Raw genomic sequence first — 14999 nt, 5'->3', positions numbered from 1 at the left:
GTGGTGGACGATTTGTTTCTGTAGGAGTGGCTTCCCCATTGGTGATTCAGTTTGTCTCGGGGTGTGCCGAAGAATCCTGAAGACTGGTATTCGGCCTGTCGGGGTTTGGAGTTTTGTTTGCTTCTGCAAACCTTTGCGATGTGACTTCTTTTCCCAAACGCGGCAGAGTGCGTCGAGGAATTTGCAGCTCGGGGTGATTCGCCCCACATCCTGCACAAGGTCGAGATGAGGGTTGTGTGAACTGGTCTCATTCCGTTCGGAGTCGGTTGACCTCTTCCTCATCGTTTTCTGATGGGGATTCTAGGTCCTCGTGGTGAGTCGATACCGTGTGTCTCTCTGAGCGAGGCGGGGTATCTTTGGCGAGTTGACGTAGCGGTGCATTGGTGCGGCGCATTCGGGCTGCCGACTTTTTGGTCACCTCCGCTGCAGTGGCTTCTTTGAGGGCATCGGTGAGGCTGATGTCCCCCTTAGCCATAATTTTGCTCTGGATCGTGCCGTCTTCTAGGCCCAGAACCAGGCGGTCTCGGAGGGCTTCTTCTAAATCAGAGAATCCGCAGAGGCCTCCAAGGTTGCGGAGATCTGCGATGTAGTTGGCAAGGCTTTCACCTTTCCGTTGGTCCCTATGGTAATATTCGTGTCTTCTGACTAAGGTTGGCACGGTGGGCGCGTAGTGAGCCCGTAGTAAAGGCTCAAGGACGTCCCAGTCCATCTCTTTTACTTCAGCTGGCTTGGCAAGTGATTTTGCCATTTTAAACACGGTAGGCCCGCAGTGAGTTAGAAATATAGCTCTTTTTTTGCCGGTTGTTGCATCTTTCAAATTGTTGGTCTCCAGAAACATCTGGAACCTATCCATGTACGACTCCCAGTCTTCGGTTTCTGGGTTGAATGGAGCGGGTGGTACGGCACCGCTGGCCATGTTGCCGTTGATGGTGCGTGTTCGACCACGTGCTCTGTGTGTTGCTCTGTAGATCAGTCAGCTCTTCGGTCTCCGCATCCCATCCTCGTCGCCAGTGTTAAGTTTGGAGAGTAATGGAGACCAGACATCTGACCAGTGACTTCAACTCTTTATTAACAGTAAATAGAACAGAACAGAGCAAGGCTATGGGCAGCAGTAACCCTTTTATAGGGTTGGCTGCTACCCTATTAACCAATAATAAGTGCATAAGGTCCAAACCAATAACCAATAGGAAGTGTCCTAAGTTTGGCCAATCAGGGGCTTTTATGAACCAATCCTTGTTCGCTGTTCAAGGACCAATCAAATGTGCAGGCTTCCAAAACCTACTTTGCATTTGGGCTTATTTACTTTATTCATTCACAACATTAGCTGTCTGCAAAAGTGAAATTTAAACACTTGCACTTTGCTAGGTTAGCACAAATCTCAGAAACATTTAGGAATATGTTGCAGAGCCTGGGTTTTTTCCTACATTTATTTTTCTATATTGCAGCAGTATGTTTCAGGGTTGTATTGATTTCCATTCCATGGGTTGATTAATGTTTTAGGAAGAAGGCAGGTGCATTAGTGCAAAGCTGAATAGAAATATACATCTGTTTTTCCATTATTATTTTTAAAAAACCACTGATTTTTATTTCATTTTATATATGCACAATAAACTATAGTATAGGCTAGTTATCAAGATGGTTTGTAGTCTCCTTCGACAATTTTTATTAAAGGAACAATGAAAAACCAGGACAAGCTAATAAACCAGTGCCCTTTTGGGAATGGAATTAATAGGCTCTTCCTTTAAAAAAAGGAAGAAAAAAATAAACTGGTTTCCAGGATAAGTATTTTCACCTTATAAACTTGCTGCATGGAATGAACATTCTTCAGTAATTGGTTTTCATGGTAAAAAAAACTCCTTACTCATTTCTACATAACATGAGAAGGCCAGCATGATAAGAAAAGTCTTTACCATAGAAGCATTTTTTCATTTACATCCCATTGGACCTATTTTTCTCCTAGCTGTGAGACTCTCTCTCTTTAATATCTCAATTTTAAACTTCCTCCTATAACCAACAAGTTTCCCTCCTATTCATGTGGGAAATCTTTTATTTTTTTAAAAAATATTCTTATTATTTTCCTATAATATGGTGCACTATGATCAGGCCTGAGTCAGCACATGGTCAATCATTATCAGGGGAAAACTATCAAGTTAACATATGGCAAGATGTCATGGGGGCATGACCTCTTTAAAACAAGCAATTGCTTAGGAGGTAGCTCTCTATCAAAATAAGCTGATAGGTCTGTAGCTTCCTGGATCTATTTTTTCCCCATTTTTTGAAGATGGAAACTACAACAGCTCTTTTCCAGTCCTCTGGTAGTTCCTGGTGTTCCAGGATCTTTGAAAAAATATAGTTCAGTGGTTCTGAGACAAGACCAAAAATAGTTTAAAACTGATTTTTTAAAAAATGAAATAGCTTCTGATTTCAAAAATCAGGGTGTGTGTGTGTGTGTGTGTGTGTAATAGGTAAATATTTCATGGCTTAAACATTGCTTTAAATTACAGGTGGTCCTCAATTTACAACAGTTCATTTAGTAACCATTCAAAGTTGTTGATGGTGTCTACCACCTCAGAAGCTGTCATATGGGCCCTTAGAAAACTATTCATCACCCATGGCCTGCTGGATCTGTTAGTATCTGACAACGGACCACAGCTGATTGCAGGGCAATTTGAAATATTCCTGGGAATACGACATGTGTTAATTGCCCCTTTTCACCCCTCCAGCAATGGCCTAGCAGAACGAGCAGTTCACTCAGATAAGGAAGCCTTAGCAAGGTTGGGCCCAGGAGATTGGCTTGCTAAAGTGGCTACCTACCTATTAATGCAACATGCTACCCCATGCCAGAGACAAACCACAGCCCAGCTGAGATTTTGATGGGCAAGAGGTTTGAGGACAAACTTAGACAGGTTGCACCCTGGCTGTGCACAAAAAAACCTTTGGACTCTACTGCAAGGGTACGGGTTTTTAACAAGGGGGACCTTGTCTATGCGAGAAATTACTCGGGTGACCCACTATGGCTAGTGGGGACAATTCTAGACATAACAGGGCCCCGTTCATACAGAATAGCATTGGAGGATGGGCGAATGTGGCATTGCCACATTGACCAGTTAAGGGGCTGGCAGGACGCCAGGTCTCACCAACAATCCTATGGGGCCGGGCCTGCTGATACCCCCCGAAGTTTACCAACTGATGCAGAACTACCTAGAGGTAAACCCGCACCCAATGCAAGGCAACAAATAGACTTACTGAAGGAAGTAGGCATTGGTCCAGCATCGCAAACCCTGGCCAAAGTATTAGTGCAGTCTCTGGCCATTCCAGGGGCTACAGCTATCCATCTGCTGCCTCAAACTGTTTGCACTGAGCCACGTAGAACTGGGAGGACCTGACACCGCCCTGCCTACCTCCAGTACTACGCATGTGCTGACTAATAGGAGAGGAGTGTGGTGTCCTATTCTCACTCTGGTCCATTCCCCTAGTGCAGTGGTTCCCAACCTTTTTTTCTCCCCGCACCCCTAAAGAAATTTCACTCGAACCTCGCACCCCCTGAAATAAATAATAAATAAAAATGCCAACATATAGCCAATATCCTATTATTTACCTGGACTTTTCTCGCACCCCCTGGAATATCGTCTCGCACCCCCAGGGGGTGCGAGCACCCCAGGTTGGGAACCCCTGCCCTAGTGGGAACAGAGAAGCATTCCAATTGGTTGATGACTGTGACAGCCAAGTTTAAAAGGGCTGTCAGATGGGTTGAAGGGCTGCTATTGTTGTGAGCCAAGCAGCCATGGTTAGCAAACTTTGTTACCACAATAAACTGTTAATGTTATTTCCAAGCCTTGCCTCAGTCTGTTCATCACTGTTCTTGGTAATGGGGAAATGGAGAAAAACAAGTGGAATGTAATTTCTTCCTCGCATTCCTAACACAAATGGTCTGAAATTACTCTAGAGGCGTAATAAGGTCCTTGGGTTTGTGTGTGTGTGGTAGGGGAGAGAAACAGAAAGCTAAACAAATGTTTCAGCTTTTTTCTAGTAAAGTTGAATCAAAATTAAATTTATTAAAACCAATAAAATAAACAACCTTACTTTGAGGAACATAGGTTCCTCACCTTACCTCTGCCTTTCATGTGTGCAGTCAGCTCAATTTTCCATGGACTGACAAGAACCAGTTCTGCCAAATCTATATGATTGACAATTGCAACTCAGTATAGGGTCATCCTGAAGGAAAGGGAAACTATTTTATTACATAAATACCATGTTTAGTTGTATCTCAAATATATAGCATTCATTTCAATGAATTAATCATGTTCACAATTGATTATCCTGAAAGTTAAATTGGGCATTTGCTCTTTGAAGTTATTTCCTTTGAATAAATTTCTCTTCTGCCAAAGTATATCATAATAAGCAATTATGATATAAAGGCTACAATAACTATATATATTACATGTGTTCTGTAATCCAACAATTATATTTTAGTGGGTAGAGTAATATAATCCTTTCACACAAATTTCTTAGAGGTTTAATAAGTTTCAGGTAGAATTGAAGGACATAATTTATCAAAAGTTACTGGAAAAGGAAACTTGAATGCCTCTTCATGTTGTGCATATTAGACAAAGAAAATGTTATTACACTAATGGAGTTGGAAAATATAATGAAAATTTTCAGTGCTCTATTGATCAAATTCCTTGGCAAAAATCATCATTTTGAGGATGCAACTTAATTTGTAATTTCATACCAATGCATGATAGATATATAAAAATTAAACCTGTCTGCCACTACTCTGTTCTTGTATGAAAAATAGCTTTGTTCAAAAAAGGCATAAAAATTGCATTTCTTTCATTTCTGAAAGTAATCAGCTCTGACATTCAGTGACATAAATCTTTGCTTTATTCATTTTTCATCTTCTACTGGAACAATAAAATGAAATGTTTTTAAAGGTGATGATTGAAGCAATTGAAATTAACATCTGTTCTTCTAGTAATCATCCTGAGGTTTAAGGTAAATGAAAATTTGGATTGCTTAAGTCTTTTACATGATCAACACAGTAGATTTTAGCTTTTGTAAAGAAAACCAATATTGTTTACAAATTTCTTCTGCATTGAGCTTAACTGAAATTCAAAGATCTATGTACTTATAGTTGCCTCATATTTACATTTTATTGGTAAATACAACATAAGATCATGCTATATACATCTTAGAAAATAAAGTTTTCCTTCCTATTTTTCATCCAGTTAGAATGGGTTAAATACCAGGGTGCTTTTCAAAATGATTTTTTTATAATTTGAATCTAAAGTGACATGTGTGGGGAAAAATAATCATAGAGGTAAGCAAGTTTGTGGTCATTTTCACCTGAGATTTGATTGATTACATGTGATCAAGTCAATGTCAACTCTTAGCAGATAGATTTTCTTCATGATGATCCATCCTAAACTGGTCCTTCACCAGTGTAACTGAGTCCATCCACCTTGCTGCTGGTCATTCTTTTCTTCTTTTTCCTTTCAGTTTTCCCAGCATTAAAGTCTTCTCCAGAAAGACAGGTTTTCATATAATGTGTCTGAAATACTATCATTTGAGCCTTGCCTGGCCAGATATTGAAACAATAAAGAAAATGCAGGGCTGAACATGTGATTCTGATATTGCCATGTATGTTGTAGATCTATAAAGGGATATTATTGAGGAATAGCATCCACATTATTGCAAAAAGTATTTTTAAGCAGCCTTCCCCAACTTCTGAGTAGTCATGTGTTTGGTTGGCCAAAGAATTCTGGACACTGAGCCATAGATATGAAGGTCGTAGGCTGGAGAAAAATGTCACATGGAAGTTCTTTACAAGTTAGCTAATCAGCCAGCTTTCCCAAAGAATACCTCGAAGGAAGTAATTGTAGTTGCAGCAAAAAAACACACACAAAAATCCATGTTATAAAAATAAATATAGGAACTGAACAGAGAAATGTTTTAATTAGCACTATTTTTAATTGATAGTGCTGAGATAATTCTCACTGCAAAAATGCAAAATAACATTTATGCATATTTTCTTCTAATTAGCATTATCTTCTAAGCTTTCTGCAAATTTTTTATTAAAAAATTGCTGTTGACTTCCGGTGGGGGAGCCACAGTGGAGTGGGAGGAAAAGGAACAGTCTTTGTTCTTTGATCCTGATTGTTTCAGGTTTGGGACCCTTTGGGGATGTGGTAAGCCTGGAGAGCTACTTGGATTAGAGGGGAAGCTGGGGGTCAGTGAGGTGAAAGGTGATCACCCACTGCAACAAAGGGAAGCCCCTACAACCCTGCATGAAAACGCCTGTCATTTCAAGATGGCAGACCTGAGGCCATGACGAGCCACAGAGGATGAGGAAGCAAAGAATTAGTTAACAGTCTGTGTCAAGCGAAGTAATCAATTCCCAATACTATAATAGAAGTGAAGTACCTGAGAAGATAAGTGGGGAAATTCCCGAGGAAGCAAGCAGCGACTTGGTGAAAGGAGCAGTGAGTCAGCAATATTGTACAAGTGAAGGGATTATAAGGAGGTGGACAGAAAGATTGGTGGAACAAGGAATCAAGAAAAGTGATGAAGCAAGAGGAGAAGAATTGAATGGAATGAGATAGGAGGGAAAGCCTGGAACTGAAATTGTTGGAGTGTGGCGAACAAGGAAGAAAAAAAGATAAAGTACAAAAGTACAAAAGGTAGTGAGAGGACATGGAATGGTGGCATAAGAGCAGTGAGTTGACTGATGGAGGGTAGAAGGAGAACTGAGAAGGGAGCCAAAGAAGATTTGGGTGCTGTTGGAGGAAGAAACAATAGTAATTGAAGGAAGAAGCACAGAGAGTGTCAGAGCAGGAGATTGGTGGGCCAGGCAGATGGTGAGAGTCGAAAGGAAAGGAAAGTGGATGGTGGATGGTGGACTGTGAATCATTTGCGAGTTGTGACGGGAAAGGAGTAACAGACGGGAGAAGCCAGAAGAAAGAAATGATGTTTCAAAGCATAAGTTAAGGTCCAGAGAGCATTAGAGCCTGGGATTTGGCTGTGAACGGAGACGGAAAAGAAACAACAGGCAGGAGCGGTTGGAGGAAAGAAGTGACACTTCGAAGCACAAGTTGGAGGAGACGAAGAAGCGGGAGAATGGAATTTGAAGAATAACAACAGTATGGAGAAGGAGTAAAGAGATTGGAAAGTAGAGTGTGAATTGGTGTGTAGAGAAAGTCAAAAAAGAAGTGGATGTCATTGAAGGAAAGAAAGATCAGAACAAAAGGGAAAGGAGAGCAAAGTTGGTGCAGGCAGAGAGAGAGAGAGAGAGAGAGAGAGAGAGAGGGAGGGAGAGGAGAGAGAGAGAATGAGTGAGTTGCATTGGACAAGCAGTGAGTGAAGGAAGAAATTCAGAGAGCATTGGAGAATGAGTTCGGTGGGCCAGGAAGACAGTGAGAGACAGGAGAGGAAAGGAAAGTGGATGGTGGATTGTGGATTGTGGATTGGCTCTGTGTGGAGATGGAAAAGGAGCAACAAGCTGGAGAAGCCAGAGGAAAGAGGTGACACTTTGAAACAGAAACTGGAGGAGACTGAGAAGCTGGAGAGTGGAAACTGAAGTGCATCAATAGAATAGAGAAGAAGCAGAGAGATTGAAAAGTGGTAAAAGGATTTAATATAGATAAATAAATAAAGTAAAACAATTTAAAATTAAAGATAATAAAGGAACTAAGTTAATTTATTGAGATTATAATAAGTATAATAATATATTATACTTAAACTTATTTAAACTCACTTACTTGCCTGTCTTTATATAGATATCTAGATTGTTTGTGTTAACATTAACATTTAGATCTATATAATCATAGATATTGAGACACAGATAATATAGAAGATAGTAATTGAATATATACACAGAAGTGTGAATTCAAACTATGTTATATATATGTAAACATTGTATTTTGGTAGATTTACTTACCTACAGCTGTATCTGGATTAATAAAGATAATATATAATATATTTTGATATTTGATAACATAGTTATTAGTAGGGGCAATATTTATCAAGAATTTATATGTACGTGTGAGATACTATTAACACGTATAGACATATATTGGATAATTGATTTACATTGATTATATTGAATAGAGGACAGGAGACCGGTATACAGATTACATGGTTCTAAAGTAAGATGAATACCAAAAAAATTTAGGAATTTGGAAAATTATATTATTGAACAACTGGATTTGGGAAAATAATAACTACTATCTGTCTTAGTGAAGTAGGAAGTGGATGGTAGTGTAGACGGATTGGATTAGAGGTTACAGGAATATGACAAGTACTACTATGACAACTTTGAAAGCCAGAAAGAAAATGACATCGAATCCAGCATTGCTTGTGCCATCACCACCAAGTCAAAGATCAATTGAGGGAATGCTGAGCATAAAGAGACTGTAACAGTAAACACACAGACGATGCAAACTACATTACTGTCCATCCAAGAAACTATGTTAAAAATGCAAGAGACGATGTCTAAAAATCATGCAGATTTGAAAGGAGATATAAATAAGGTAGATAATAAGGTAGAAACAATACAACAAGCAATGGAGAAAAAGAAACAAAGACTAAAATTTGTGGAAACTAGGTCAGAACAGACAGAGGAAAAGTTGGAATTAGTAGACAAAAAGTTTGTGGCTGCAAATAAGAAGCTGGAAGAGCAAATTACACATTTAGAAATGGATAGAGCATCATTTTACTTGCATTTTCAAAATATTATAGCGGAAAGGAAGACCTGTGTGCAATTATGGCAAATTTGATTGTAGGAGCCTTGCAGAGAGACAGGCAGGAAATTGTTTATGAAATTGACAAAGCCTACCGGATGCATACTAACTATGCTAGACAACACAAACTGCCATGTGAGCTACTGTGGTGGTCTTCCATGGAAAGAATGAGACACAGGCTGGTGTTCTCAGGATGGAAGCCCAGAATAAATTCTAGTGCTTCTTTTTATTGAGATTTTTCTACATAGTCAGCATAATTACATTATGGCTTAATAATTAGATATAGTAAAGGTTTGCTTGCAATTGTTTAAGCTGTCTCCTTGTTTGTATTTGTTCTTATTGTTCTCTTTTCTTTGCATTACCTTAGTGACCTTTAAACAGGCATGTATGTATAAAGCATTATATTAATCATTGCTCAAGCTCAGGCCAAAGTTTATTCCCACATCTCCCCTGTTTTAGTTTTTTGATGATTGCGGATGCCTTGGTAGCTTTTCGCCATCTGCAACAACAGCTCTCCTTCCGTAGGCTTCACTCGACACATTCCTAAAAGTCCAGGGAGACATTGGATACAACAGCATACACAAAGAGAAAGTATAAAAAACAATATCACTCTAACAATTAAATGACGAATCCATGAACCATCTGGCAACCAGGACCAAAGTGCAGACCACACGTCCAGTCCCTCGTCCTCCGATCGTAATGGATTCTCATTCAGGGTTTGTTCCATATGCTGTATAGTAGCTGTAATGTTTGGAGAAAAATCAGAGATATACATACAACAATGCGTATGAATCACAGCGCAAACTCCCCCTTGCGCTGCCAAAATAGTGTCCACCGCATATCTGGTTTGCAGGACAAAGTCAAGGATTTTTCCTTGCTCTTCTTCAAGCAGCTTTAGAGTTTTAATGGTTTCTTTAAACATAGTAATTGTCCAATTGTTTAAACGATGTAAATCTCTATAGTTCATCATGACTCCTAAAGGAGGAATAACTCCCCTTGATATTTGTGTCCAGTAGTCATGAGTCAAAACAGAGTTTATTTCCATTGCAGAACGCGCATTGTGGATATGAGCAGTCCCCAATGATTTTTTAATGAAATGAGATGGGATTACTTTCCCAAAGGTGCATACTCCTTTCCATCATGCTGGCATGCGATCATAGGCCATCCGTCCACACAGCAACCATAGATTTGCTCCCAGGAGATGACCAACCGTATTTGGTTCAGCATAGATTAATTGTGCAAAGGATTCCATTAACATAGCCAAATAAGTGGATGGTGGTGCGTATTTCCCATTCGCACATTTGTACAACTGGTTTTCTCTCGTGGTGGGACAACATGTGGCAGGAATATATGGACACCTATTTTCATTGATCAAAGATGTGATATCATATCGAGATATGTTATGTACAAAGTAAGTGAGATTTTTAGTTTTCATATCATCCGGATAAAACCGACTTCCATTGCTAATAACAACTGTTTTGTTGCAAAACGGATATGTTCCCAAGTAAGTCATATTTTCTACTGTCTCATTGTGGGTCCAACAGATACCCACCACCTCTTGGATTCGGCTTCCAAGGTGCAAGGTATTTATGTTACTTATAGTCCAACTGTAAGCCCACATCCCCGAACAACCATAACATTGTTCCTTATACCAGTCACCTTCGGCCAGAGGTACTGCAACCATTGGAAGCCCTGATGTTTTGTGAGTTAGCATGTGCATACATATCCAACAATTTGACTGTCCAGTTCAAAAAGCCAACTTGTTCCTCAGTTAATAGTTTTTCTTGCATCAGCCAATCAGTAGAAATGTAGAAATGTCTAGTTTGCAGTTTACTAGTCATACTTACTAGGCTGGCTGGGCACTCATTGATTGGGTTAAGTTTCTATCCTATTTAAAAAATTGGGATTATTATTGATTGTCGCCATTCTTTAGGTAACTGCAAGGACTGATCAATATATGTAAAGTAGGTGTGGTAATCAGATTCCCAACAAACACTTTTCCTATTTTTAATTGTGCTATGAGATCAATAGTTCTGAGACATTTTTTTCATGACAAAGAACTTGAAATCAACTATTCTAAAACAAAGAAATGTTTCTGTTTATAAACTGTCATGCAACCTTGTATCAGTGACATTCAAATAGAACAGAACAGGCAGAGGTGGTATTTAGCAGGTTCTGACCAGTTCTGGAGAACCGGTAATGGAAATTTTGAATAGTTCAGAGAACCAGCAAATACCACCTCTGATTGGGGATTTTACAGTATCCTTCCCTTGTCACGCCCACCAAGCCACACCCACAGAACCGGTAGCAAAAAAAAATTGAATCCCATTGCTGAGAGCAGGGTATTCAAATATTTGCAAGTCTGTTTTTCAATCTTTCACTTTGTGGAAATATCAATTTTGTAATCTCTAAATTTATGCCCAAATGAGTTGAAATGCCATGATGAGCTTTATAAGACATAACAGTAATTGTTTCAGTTGCTGCCAAGCTGTGCAAAGCAAAGGTGCTAAGTCTCCCGCTGAGGGCACAAGACTTGAGGGCTCTGGAATCAAATCAATCCAATTTTTTTAAAAAAAACAAACATTTTGTATCTTTTACTGGGTGCACAATTTATTTGTCCATTTGGAGCTTTGTTTACCTTTGTTAATGCTCACATGGAAAAGTACAGTTTAAAATATCAGATAAAATTAGTTTTTGTGGATGATCCTGATTCAATCTTCTTTCTGAAAGTCTGTCTTAAAATAGATACAGCCGATTTAACTTATTATGGCTTGTCAATTGAATCTCCAATCACCTTTGCCCTTGAAAAGCTTTATGAAGGTTAGCAGAGTCCTTGATTTTAATCTACAAAAAGATAGAATTAAGCCCAAAAATCATTGCAATAGAGACCTCTTTTCCAAGCTTCTCTCAACATAGATAAATAGAAGATAGATAAATTACTTCACTGTAGCAAGGCTTGATGTCTTAACCTCTAGGGGTCTGGACGAAGATAAAATTGTGGCCCATTTTCAGAAAGTTTATGTTCATGCCTGTCATAGCAATTGATCATATATTGCAGCTCTATACTTTTTATGACTGCTGGAGCTCCAAGTCACTATCATCCTTCTTAACATTTAGGTCAGTCTAAAGAAAAGATAGTATATTTTCTATTGGACAATTGGTTCACTACTATTCCCATGAAAGTAGCTAAATTCTGTTCTATTGCATTTCCCCCCAGAAAACACACAGTTTTAACTCAGCTTTAGAATCTCTATATTATTTTGTTTCACTGTATGCTTTAAATAAAACTCTGTTAACTGTAACTCTGGCGGAAAAACAAATCTGGTCATGTTGCCAATTTCAAAAACTGATACAAAAATCTATGCCACCAGATAAAGACCGAATGCACCAATTATCACATTAAACAAGAGGAAAACCTTCTAAGCACCAATTCCACCGCGCTTTTTACAATTTTGTAAACAACAAACTAAAAGACTCAAGGTCCATCCCTCCCTTGATAGGACCTGATGGTAAAGACTGCAACGACGACACCATTAAAGCCAACATCTTTAACACATTCTTCGCTCAGTATTTGTAAACAGCAATGGATCATGCCCAATATTTCCTAGCCGTACCACAGATAACAACAATGATCTAATACATATCGATTTCACAGAAGACAATGTTGAAAAAGCAATACGCAACCTAAAACCATCTCTATCTATTGGACTGGATGGAATATGTGCCTACTTCTTAAGAAAGCTATCCACTGCCATAGCCAAACCTCTAAGCATAATCTTTGAAAAATCTTTCAGAACCAGCTCCTTGCCTAACCTATGGTCACAAGCCACAGTCATCCCCATCTTCAAAAAGGAGACCCAAGCCTAGTTGAAAACTACAGGCCAATCTCCTTATGCTGAGTCACCTGTAAAGTCATGGAATCAATTATTAACCAATCCATCATCCTTCACTTAGAGACAAATAACCTACTCTCCAATAAACAATTTGGTTTCAGGAAAAAACTATCCTGTAATCTGCAACTCTTACACTGCAAAAACATATGGACGACACAACTCGACCAGGGCAAAACAATAGACGCAATCTACATAGACTTCTGTAAAGCCTTTGATTCAGTGGTACACGACAAACTACTCCTAAAAATAAAATCCTATGGTATCTCTGGACAACTGAATAACTGGATAGAAGCATTCCTGTCAAACAGACAACAAATGGTCAAAATCGGGAGCGCCCTATCAAATCCAGTACCTGTCAATAGTGGTGTTCCCCAAGGCAGTGTTCTAGGACCAACTCTCTTCATACTCTACATAAACGACCTCTGTGATCATATTAAGAGCAATTGCGTTCTCTTCGCTGATGATGTAAAGCTGTTTAATACCACAGACAATACTGCTACCCTACAAAAAGATCTTGACTATGTATCCGAATGGTCAAACAAATGGCAACTTCAAATCTCAACAAATAAATGCTCTGTCTTACATATTGGCAAAAAGAATCAGAAAATAAAATACAAGCTGAATAGTCAAGATCTTGTTGATGACCCAAGCTCTGTAAAGGACCTTGGAATACTCACCTCTAATGATCTAAGTGCTAGAGCACACTGCAACTACATAGCCAAAAAGGCATTAAGAGTTGTTAACCTAATCCTACGTAGCTTTTTCTCTGGTAATATCACACTACTAACCAGAGCATACAAAACATTTGCTAGACCAATACTCGAATACAGTTCATCAGTCTGGAATCCACACTACGTATCTGATATTAGCACAATTGAGAAAGTCCAGAAATATTTCACAAGAAGAGTTCTCCACTCCTCTACTCGCTGTAGAATACCTTATGCCACCAGACTTGAAATTCTAGAACTAGAAAACCTTGAATTACGCCGTCTTCGGTCTGACTTAAGCATGGTATACAAAATCATACATTGCAATGTCCTACCTGTCAATGAATACTTCAGCTTCAACCATAACAACACAAGAGCACACAATAGATACAAACTCAAAGTAAACCGCACCAAACTTGATTGCAGGAAATACGACTTCAGCAATAGAGTGGTCAATGTCTGGAATACTCTACCCGACTCTGTAGTTTCTTCCCCAAACCCCAAAAACTTTAACCTTAGACTGTCTACTATTGACCTCACCCCTTTCCTAAGAGGTCTGTAGGGGCGTGCATAAGCGCACCAACGTGCCTACCATCCCTGTCCTATTGTTTCTCTTATTCTTTATTTTTCTTATATGTAACCATTTCATGTATTCACAACTATGTATACATTTATACTTATTGTCTTGTAAACAATTGGCAAATCAAATAAATAAATAAAAAAAAAATATTTAATTCTCTCTCTGCCCCTCTATCTATTTTGTTGGTGGGAAAGGATGCCTTAACTGAAAATAAACAAATAAAAGTAACTGAATTCAAAGCATTTGGGAGAGTTTTTAGGGGAAATGCTATGACATTTTTTCCAAACCTCCACAAAGTAATTTGTTATAGAGATAAAGGGAGGGAGGAAAGAAAAAAATGAGCAATGAAATCTGAACAAATATGTGTTTAAGACCTGGAGCTTATCTTAATTGGTACTATTAATATAAAAATGGCAGATAATGAGGGAATAACAGAGTTGTAAGGGACCCTGGAGGTCATCTAGTTCAACCTTCTGCTCAAGCAGGAAACCCTACACCATTTCAGACAAATGGTTGTCCAATATTTCTTTAAAAAGTGTTGGAGCACCCACAATTTATGGAGGCAAGTTATTCCATTGATTCATTTTTCCAACTGTCAGGACATTTCTCCTTAATTCTAGGTTGATTCCCACCTTGATTAGTTTCCACTCATTATTTCTTGTCCTGCCTTCACGGGCTTTGATTGACACCATTTTTATAACAGCTCCTTAGTTATTGGAACATTGCTATCATATTACTCATAGTCCTTCTTTTCATTAAATTAGACATATCCAATTCCTGCTACTGTTCTTTGTATGTTTTAGATCAGTCCCCTAATCATCTTTGTTGCTCTGAGGAAACAGAAGCTGAATGAGGGGTCAATACCTTCAGAAGAAAGTAGCAATGGGATCAGGGGAAGAAGATACTTTAGGGGATATTCCAAGAAGTAACTAAGAGCCATATAAAATAACTATGTTTGAGTGTTGTAGGTAAGAGGGAACAGGAGAAAGAAGAAAAAGTGTTGGGATAGGAACAAGTAGAACTGGGTGCTTGTCTTTAGTATCAGAGAGAATAATAGTGAACAATGTGAAAGCATAAGGTT

This window comes from Notechis scutatus, chromosome 6 (genome assembly GCF_049901735.1).
Source record: "Notechis scutatus isolate UNSWTSFEM ecotype Mainland chromosome 6, rNotScu1.2, whole genome shotgun sequence".
Taxonomy (NCBI): Eukaryota; Metazoa; Chordata; class Lepidosauria; order Squamata; family Elapidae; genus Notechis; species Notechis scutatus.
This window is presented reverse-complemented; position numbering follows the sequence as displayed.